The sequence below is a fragment of the Mesocricetus auratus genome, unplaced genomic scaffold (genome assembly GCF_017639785.1).
Source record: "Mesocricetus auratus isolate SY011 unplaced genomic scaffold, BCM_Maur_2.0 Super-Scaffold_100691, whole genome shotgun sequence".
Classification (NCBI taxonomy): Eukaryota; Metazoa; Chordata; class Mammalia; order Rodentia; family Cricetidae; genus Mesocricetus; species Mesocricetus auratus.
This window is the reverse complement of record NW_024429267.1, coordinates 10361533-10370743: the sequence shown is the minus strand read 5'-3', so window position 1 is coordinate 10370743 and position 9211 is coordinate 10361533. Positions and strand designations below refer to the sequence as shown.

The following is a 9211-nucleotide window of genomic DNA, read 5'->3' as shown; positions in this document are numbered from 1 at the left end:
AATTGGCTTCCACAGAGGCACACTTCCTCCAATAAGACCACACCTACTTCAACAAGGGCACAGCTCCCATTAGTGCTGCTCCCCTGGGGGGGGCATTTTCTTTCAAGCTAACATATCCAGAGTTTCTCAACTGCGATAACACTTTAGGATCAGACTGGGGTTGTAGTAGCATTTATGGGGCCCTCAGTTTATTCCCAAGCACCACAAAAAGAAAACAATCAAACAAATGAAGAAACAGTTTTGGTGTAGAGAATTTTGTTCAAAGCTCTCCCATACAAATAGGTGGTATTAGCTGTATCCCTTCTTTTTGTTCAATAGATGGCCACCCCCTTTGTGTTATGATGCAAAACATCTCCAGATGTTACTGGTGAGTGGGAAGGAATCATCCCATCTGTATATTGGCATGTGCATATTTCTGTGATGAATGGCCAGAATTCCCTGGCTATTAATACAATGTTGGACTTGATTTCAGAATCAATTCAGCTGACTATCAAGCAGTTCTAATTTTTATTCAGTACCATGTATGATTTGGGAATCATTTGTTGTGAAAAATACCACAGACCATCTTGGTATCCATTAACTTAGCTAAACGAAGTAAAAATATTTAACATGCAATCAATAGTAAAAAGTATTGGGCTTTTCACTATTTCAAGTGTCCAAGAGTATATGTGACATGTGTCTCTACCTTAATTAAAGAGTACAAGTAAAAAGCTTTTTTTTTTTTTTTTTTTTTTTTGGTTTTTCGAGACAGGGTTTCTCTGTATTGTTTTGGAGACTGTCCTGGAACTCGCTTTGTAGACCAGGCTGGCCTCGAACTCACAGAGATCTGCCTGCCTCGGCCTCCCGAGTGCTAAAGGCGTGTGCCACCAACGTCCGGCAAGTAAAAAGCTTTAAGAAGAAACAAAAGGAGAGGAATGAAAACATAGGTTTGAGACATCATGAGTCAACAAGTTACGGCCTCAATAGTTCAGGTGGCATTCTACTTTTAGAGAGAAGCAATTAGGGAGACTGAGGAAATCCAGGTCCAATACTCTTTCATTATCCCTCGATTATAATGGAAAAACACCTTCTTCACTGAATATGGAGAACATGAGTGAATAAAATTATTGAAGAGCCGTGTATAAGGAGGGAATTCATGCCTGCCGAACACTAATTGGTAATATATGGAAGCTTATACAAATCGTCATATATCACAAGATGGTTTTAAAGCATATACAATTATCCTGGTTTATAAAGAAGGAAACTGAGATTTATAAAGGTGTCAATAAATCAGCTTTTTGAACAGAAGTTTGTCTGATTGACCGCAGAGGCCACGCTCTGTTCTTATGTCTTTCCTCCTAGGGCATGCAATGAAACATTGCAATCTTGTTTTGTGAGGTAATTAAGAAGTCTTCTGAGATTGTATAGCCAGAGCTTCCAGCCTATTTAATATCACGCCTGAACTGATTATGGAAACAATTCACTTGAACAGAGATGTGAACTCTGGTTTGGGTGTCATTTACTGGGAAAGACACCACGTTTTTTGCTTTAAGATCGCTACAATTGCAGTCGGTAAGATTTAGTAGAGAAAAAGTAACCAAGATGTAGGCAGAATCATGTTGAAGTATTATTGAGCCCGAAATCACCGAAGAAAATGAACCCTACGAGCTTCTTTTTAACGTAGCTCAACCGGGCTAACAGTCTGAGAAAGCCAGTGCAAAGGGGAAAGGCTGCGATGCAACGGGGCGGGCCGGTGGCCGCAGGGGGGCGGGTCCGGTAGGCGCAGGTCCGCGCACGCGCAGACACACGGACGTAAGAGGGCGTGAAGGTCCGGCGCGCTTGCTTTCCGAACTGTCGTAAAAGGCCCCCGGTGTCGTGCTCGCGCAGTCGGGGAGGGCCGGGCTAGGCTGCGGCCGCGGCGATGGTGGCGGGGCGCCGGGACTGCGCGGCGTAGACACGCCGGCCGTTCAGGGTCGCGAGCGCGCGTGGGCCACGATCGGGCGTTCCGAGCCGGGTCGGGCGGAGCCGGGCTCAGCCGCACGCTTAGCCGCGGCGTTGACAGACGCCCTCCTGAGGAGAGCCACCCGGGCCGCCTCAGCCTCGCCTCGCCTGGCCGAGCGGTGTTTGCCGGCCCGCGCTAGCGAGCCCCGGACCTGGCCGCACGGGGGCTGCGGACTCGGGTGAGGGCGCCGGCGGAAGGGGGTGCGGGGGAGGGGAGCGGCGCGGCGGCGCTTGCGCGCTGCGGGGGAGGGGCCGAGCTGTGGGGAGAAAGAGGAAGGGCCGCGGCCGGCGGCCGGGGTCGGCGGCAGGGGGATGACCGCGGGTCCCAGGCGGCGCGGAGCGGCTCATTGTGTCGGGGCGAGAGTCCGCCCGCGGACACACCCACAGCCTCCTGCGAGGGAGTGGGTGAGGGGATCGCACCCTGTCGCCGCTGCTCGCCGGCAGGACGGGGGCTGAAGGCCGAGGCGTGGGGGTGACAATGGAGTGGAGAAGGTAACCCGGGCCGAAGCCGGGAGCCGCCCGGTGCGGGTGAGCACGCGCAGTCCGTGGAGCAGAAGACAGACGCGTCTGATATTGTGTGGAGCTGGCTGGTTAGTCATTAAAAAAAGATGTTTTCTTTATCCTGCCTAGATAATTGATCGGAGTCAGCAGTGGTGCGGTGAAAGCTTCGGTTTTTGTACTGAGAACGAGAGGCTTGTCACCACACTGCCTAGATTATAGGGCGTTATAGATAATGTCTTAAAGCAAGAGTGACTTTTAGCATCTAAAAAACAAAAAAACAACCAGGAAGTTACAGCGCCTTCTTTTAATTTGCTCATGTCTGTAGTGTGGGGTGACTCCATTGTATTGTTGAGAGCTTTCCTGTTCCTTGATTTATGTACAGAGTGAGTTTAGAACTCCAGAGTAGCGGCGAGCCAGCTGACAGACTTCATTGTAAGAGTTCTGATAGCTCTTGAATCAAACTTTGTTCCATTTGGCAGTTTATCTTTAATTTTCTTGTTTTTGGTACGTCTTTAACCAGAAAGAACAGAATGGGAAAAAGGTGAACTGAGGTTCCACCTCCTTGCCCACTACCTCGTGTGATTTTTGAGTTTATGTAGTCATTCTTTCCATAATTCTGATTTTACTTGCCTTTATTAGGATAGGGGTCTACACTTAAAAAAAATCCTTCGTATATGTGGATCTATGCATGTGACTGCTGGTGCCTGTAGAGGCCAGAAGAGGATCTAACGTTTTGTACTGCTCTGTGTAGGTGCTTGGACCCCGAAGTTGGGTCCTCTGCAAGAAAGTAAACACTCTTGACTCCAAAAATGGTTTCTCCAGCTCCGGATCCATATTTTGATACTTTGTTACTATGTGATCTTTGTTTTTTTGTTTTTCTTTTAGTTAAAAACATTTATGTAGAAACTGGTAACTATGGTATTTTGTTACATTGTGACACAGGATATGAGGAAGCTTCTACTCTGAAGAGAAACAAATTATTTAGCTTTAAATACTACTTTTGTAGCAGGAATGCTGGGCGTGACTGTTCAAACCTTTAATCCCAGCACGTGGGAGTCGGTGGTAGGGGGATATCTTTGTGAGTTCAAGGCTAGACTGGTCTACATAGAGTGTTCTAGGATGGCCCCAGCTATGTAGAGAGACCCTGTCTTCAATGCTTACCCCAAATGTACGTGTTACTCTTTTGCTGGTCTCTTAGGGTTTAACCATGGACAAAATATTTTGTTGTATTTGGCTGGTGTGTCATCTAGGATTCTCAGTAGTATTTGAAAAAATTAGGATATTTGTGAATTGACCCAAATGACATTGAGGAATATTAGCAAGAATAGTCTTTTCTTTATAGTCAGGCCTGTGTCATGTATGTGGTTTCTTTTGTCATTTTTCTCGTTGGTCTCAGTCTGTCACTTGCATCTCAGATGTTTCACTGGAACTGGTTGGCCTTCACCTCCTAGGCTCAGGGATCTTCCTGCTTCAGCCTCCTGAGGAGCTGGGGCTGCAGGTTTTCTACCATTGTACTCGGGTCTAGAGTTTGTGTTTCACGAAAGCTATAATAAGAATACTTTCTTTTAATAAAGAATGTATACTAGCCGAGGTTTTGTTCAGCAAATTTCACATTGGTGCTCCGTGTTTGTGAGAAATTAAATGCTTCTACTGATGTTCCAAGAGGATGGCAGTTTATTTGCATGAAGCAAAGGCACAGTAAGTTATTCAGCAGGTACATCTGTGTATGTATTTTTTTCTCTCAAGTTGAAAATCTGACTAGAAAGCTCATTGCATCAAAATGTTTAGAGCTTTAAGTGTCTATAAGTCATGTTAAGGAAGGGCTTTGGTATCATGCTTTAGTTATGGCTTATTTGTGTGTGCCTCTGCTTTTACCCTAACCTGGTGGGCTAGGACTTTAATATGACTGACAAGACAAAAAAAATAGTAATTAAGATTTATTAGAACTTGGCATTAACATTCTGGGGGTGACATCTTTTAAAAAGTATAAGTCTAGAGATAGTATATATGGGTTTTAGGTATAGTGTGGCTCTTGTACATTGGATCTGTGAATGTATTGTTAACATTTCCTGGTCCATATCCTTCTCAATTAGCAAAATTAGTGTAAGATTGATAAACGTTGCTCAATTTTGGCTTCTGTTTTGGGGTGTATGTGTGCCACATTTACTAGCTTCTATTTTTAGTTCTTTTGGTATTTACTGTTGGATTCCACAGATCTCCAGAAAGAAAAGCTCTGTGGGGAGTATAAATGCTGTTGTGATGCATGTTTGCAAATAAAATAAATATGCACTGACCTATGATGAAGCCCATACTTGTTTCAGATAGTAGGTAGTGCTGTCCATTAGAGAAATTACTCAGTGTTTTGTTTGTTTGTTTTGTGTTTTCCTAAAATTGTAGCTTACTATAACCTGATTCTCATTATGTATCCCAGGCTGGCCTCGAAGTCATGGCAAACTGCTGCTTCAGTCTTCAGAGTGCTGGAGATTACAAGTATTAAAGCTGCTATGCTCAGCTTTACCAATTTTCTGAGTATGAATGCTTCCCCCCCCTTTTTTTTTGGAGACAAGTCTCTCAGGTATCTCAGGCTGACCTTGAACTCACTGTAAAGCCAAAGAGTATCTTCCCCTTCTTGTTTTTTTGAGACAGGGTTTCTCTGTGTAGTCTTGGCTGTCCTGGATCTCACTCTGTAGACCAGGCTATTAGCCTTGAACTGGTAGATCTGCCTGCCTCTGCTTCCTGAATGCTAGAATTAAAAGTGTGTGCTACCATTCCCCAACTAGTCATTTGGATTTCTGACCCTCTTGCTTCTACCTTTCAGGTGTTGGGTAGTGTGAGCTACTACATTGTTTATAAAAATGGGACTTTAAAAATTTTATTATTATTATTATTTTTGGTTTTTGAAGTAGGGTTTCTCTGTGGCTTTGGAGACTGTCCTGAAACTAGCTCTTGTAGACTAGGCTAGTTTCAAACTAACAGAGATCTGCCTGCCTCTGCCAAAAATGGGACTTGTAGTTATTTCTGGTAACATCTTTTTCTTTTTGGTTGTTATTTTTATTTATTTATTTTTTTGAGACAGGTTCTTACTATGTAGCCTTGGTTAGCCTGGAACTTGCTAGGGTAGACCAGCCCTTAAACTCATTAGAGATCTACCTGCCTCTGCCTGGAGAGTGCTGAGATTAAAGGCATATGTCATCACACCTGGCTTACTGTCATTTTAAAAATAGTCCTGAGAATCTGCTATGTTGGTGCATGCCTTTAAACCCAGCACTCAGGAGGCACAGGAAGGTGATTTTGAGAGCAGCTTGGTCTTCATAGTGGATTCTAGGGCAGCCAGGATTATGTAGAGAGGGACTCACAAAAAAAGGAAAAGAAAAAAATGCAAGCCAGGTGGTGGTGTCTGCACATGCTTTTAATAAAAAAAAAAACAAAAACAACCCCCCCAAAACCACAACAACAACAAAAAAACCCTAACAAACAAAAGCCCCAAATAACTTATTTTTCTTTGAGAAATGTGTAGTTATTGCTCAGCAAACTTCAGAATTATGTTTCACTGTTGTACTCTGTTCTCTCTCTTATATCTCCCAGAGTTTCTATAGGTAATAGAAATTGCCATCAAATGAAAAGCAAGTAACAAATGATAAAAACAAGTAGCAGAGTTGTTATTTTACACAGAGGCTGTACATTATGATTTTCTCAAGAAGGATATATTGTAGACACTGCCACTGACTGGCCTGCAAGGAAGAAGGCACTGCCTTCTTGAAGCAAGACATTCTGTTGAGTGGCAACCTCATAAATCGAATAGGTAGTGGTAAGTGCTTTGAAGAAAATAAGAATGAACACAATTGGACTTCCTTTTTTTTTGTTTGTTTGTTTTTGTTTTTCAAGACATGGTTTCTCTGTGGCTTTGGAGCCTGTCCTGGAACTAGCTCTTGTAGATCAGGCTGGTCTCGAACTCACAGAGATCTGCCTGCCTCTGCCTCCCGAGTGCTGGGATCAAAGGCGTGTGCCACCAACACCTAGCTGATACAACCAATTTTTAAGAGATAATCTCAGATGAGATAAAGATATTATGTTTACTTATGAAGGAACATGTCCATAGATTTTCGAGATGGAGAAAAGGAATGGAGATTTAATTCAGGAGTTGGGTGCTTGTCTAAAATTTTCAAGGCTCTGAGTTCAATCTCCAGCACTAAGAAAAAGGGGCATGACATGGGTGGTTCAGTAGGAGAGTTCTCATCTGTCTTCTTATATCTGTACATGTGTATGCATGTTCATGTGTATATGGAGGGCAGAGGACAACCTTGAATATTGATACTCAGGGTTCTCAAGAGGAACAGAACTTACTGAATGGATCGATTTAGTAGAAAGGGGATGCATTAGAGTGGCTTACGGGCTATGGTCCAGCTAGTCCAACAATGGATGTCTACCAATGGAAAATCCAAGAATCAGACAGTTGTTCAGTTCCCGAGGTTGGATGTCTCAGCTCATACTGATGTATGAATACATCAGTATACTGAGTATCTTCGGTATATGCTGAAATTCAGAAGAAGTGGGCTCTTACGCCAGTGAAGGAATAAACTTGCCAGCAAGAATGAAGTCAAGCAGGCAAAGAACAAAAACTTTGTTTTCCCATGACATTATATAGGCTGCCACCATAAAGTGTGGCCCCAAATTAAAGGTGGATCTTCCCATCTCAAAAGATCTGGATTAAAGGTAGTCTTCCCACTGCACATGATTTAATTTAAGGAAACCTTTCACAAGTTTTGGTTTTAGTTAATTACATATGTAGTCAAGTTGACAGCCAAGAATAGTCACATGCTGTCCACCTTGGGTTTTTCTGGGGTTGGGATGGAGGTAAGAAACAGGATCTGTCATTGACCTATCATTTAGTAGGCTAGACTGGCTGTTAAGAGAGCTTAAGGGATTCACCTGTCTTCCCTTCCCCAGCACTGGGGTATTACTAGAGAGTGTCCACATTATAGGCAGTTCCTGTAACCTCTTGGTTCTACCACCTGCACATGGATATTTGTTTTATTATTTATCTTAAATTTTGTTTTGTTTTGTTTGAGACAAGGTCTTACTGTGTAGACTTGATGGCCTGTCACTCACTGTGTAGACCAGACTGTTCTTGAATTTGTAGAGAACTACCTCTGCCTCTCCAGTGCTGGGACTAAAGGTTGTGGTACCATGCCCAGCTTTATTTATTTACTTATTTGTTTATTTTAAATTTACCTACTTTTTCCAAGCAATATTTTGAATTTATTTTTGAACCAACTACTGTCTGAACATGGTTTAAAAAAATGAATTTCAAAAGCCTAAAAGAAAAAAAATCAGTATCCCAAGTCATTCACTCTTCCAAGTCACTCACCAGTTAGTTACATTGCTTAAGAAAGAAACAATTTCTCTCTCAAAAGTTAACTTTTCTGGGACTGATGTGGCGGCTCAGTTCTTTCTGTGCAAGTCTCACAACCTGAATTCCATTTTTGGACCCATAGTAGAAGGAAAGAACCAACTCTTAAAAGTTGTCTTTTGACCTTCACAGATGCCAAGATATATATATACCCATATACACCCATATCAATAGATTAAATGAGTATTTTTCTAGGGGCTGTGTGCAGATGAGCTTAATGGTAGAACATTTGTCTTGACACAGCCTAGGTTTGCATCATAGCTCTGCAGAGGAAGAAATAGAAGGAAAGCTGGCCTTTCTTGTGTATGCATTTGTATTTTTTGCCTTTTCTCCTCCTGTCTGCTGACTTTGGATTGAACATAGTAAATACTCTGAGTCTCATCCGTTCAGCCCTTATTATCCTAGTACCTGGTAATATAATATGTCTGTAATTTCTCGATCTTTCTTTTAAATTGTGACAGGGTCTCTCTATGGCCCTGGCTAGCCTGGAACCCACCGTATAGACTAGGCTGTCCTTGAAACTTACAGAGACCCAGCTGCCTCTCTTGAGTGTTGGGATTAAAGGTTTGCAGCTACAGAGGATTCTAGTCAAATCTGGGTTGAAATGAAATACTATCTCAAAGAAAATAGTCTGGGGATGTAGTTTAGTTGGTAGAATGCCTGATAATCTGGGTCAATTCTAGCACCTGGTTGCCATGGTTACACATATCTTTTGGGATGTAAAGCTAACAAGATCAGAAGTTCAAGGTTATCACTATACATAAAGTTTGAGGCCATTGTGATATACACGAAACTTGTCAAAAAAGAAAAACAAGTGGCAGAGCATTGGTGGCGCATGCCTTTAATCCCAGTATCAGGAGGCAGTGGCAGGCAGATCTCTGAGTTCCAGGCCAGCCTGGTCTTTAGAACAAGTTCCAGGACAGGCTAGGCTCCAAAGCAATACAGAGAAACCCTGTCAAAAAATGTTCTGTAACATTTTGTGGTGAAATAGGAAGGATGTTAGGTTGGGTCACACTTCTGCATACCAAAATGTGGTGCTTGTCTGGAAGAAAAGAATGTGTGTGATTAATAAATGAAAGGAGCATGTCATTTCAAGTAACTGAATATCTCACTCGGCTTTTAAAATTAGAAAACTGACCCTTTGTTATGAGCTTGGCAGTCTCTCAGGACTTTGCTGAGAGGTGATGATATAGTCATAGCAGGGCTGGGCAATGCTGGTGCCCGAACCAGGCCCAGTGAGTGGTGGATGAGCTCTATTACAGAGCTCCATTCTCAGCCCTTTATCCTTCAGTCATGCAGGCTGGCTTCAGGTTTGCCTAC

At 42.9% G+C, this 9211-nt stretch overlaps 1 protein-coding gene across 8 annotated transcripts in view; it reads left to right on the top strand.

Annotated features, from left to right (window-relative positions):
- Positions 1 to 1856: 1856 nt before the first annotated feature.
- Rnf111 (ring finger protein 111) overlaps positions 1857 to 9211 on the top strand; it is a 67424-nt gene continuing 60069 nt past the window's right edge. For 3 of the 8 annotated variants that reach the window (XM_021230345.2, XM_021230342.2, XM_040739713.1), the window contains exon 1: positions 1857 to 2159. The gene's annotated coding sequence lies outside the window, so the exon portion shown is untranslated. Of the gene's footprint in view, positions 2160 to 2286; positions 2571 to 6098; positions 6290 to 9211 lie in introns of those variants that run through there. The other 5 variants (XM_005075474.4, XM_005075473.4, XM_005075472.4 and 2 more) reach the window with 3 other exon arrangements.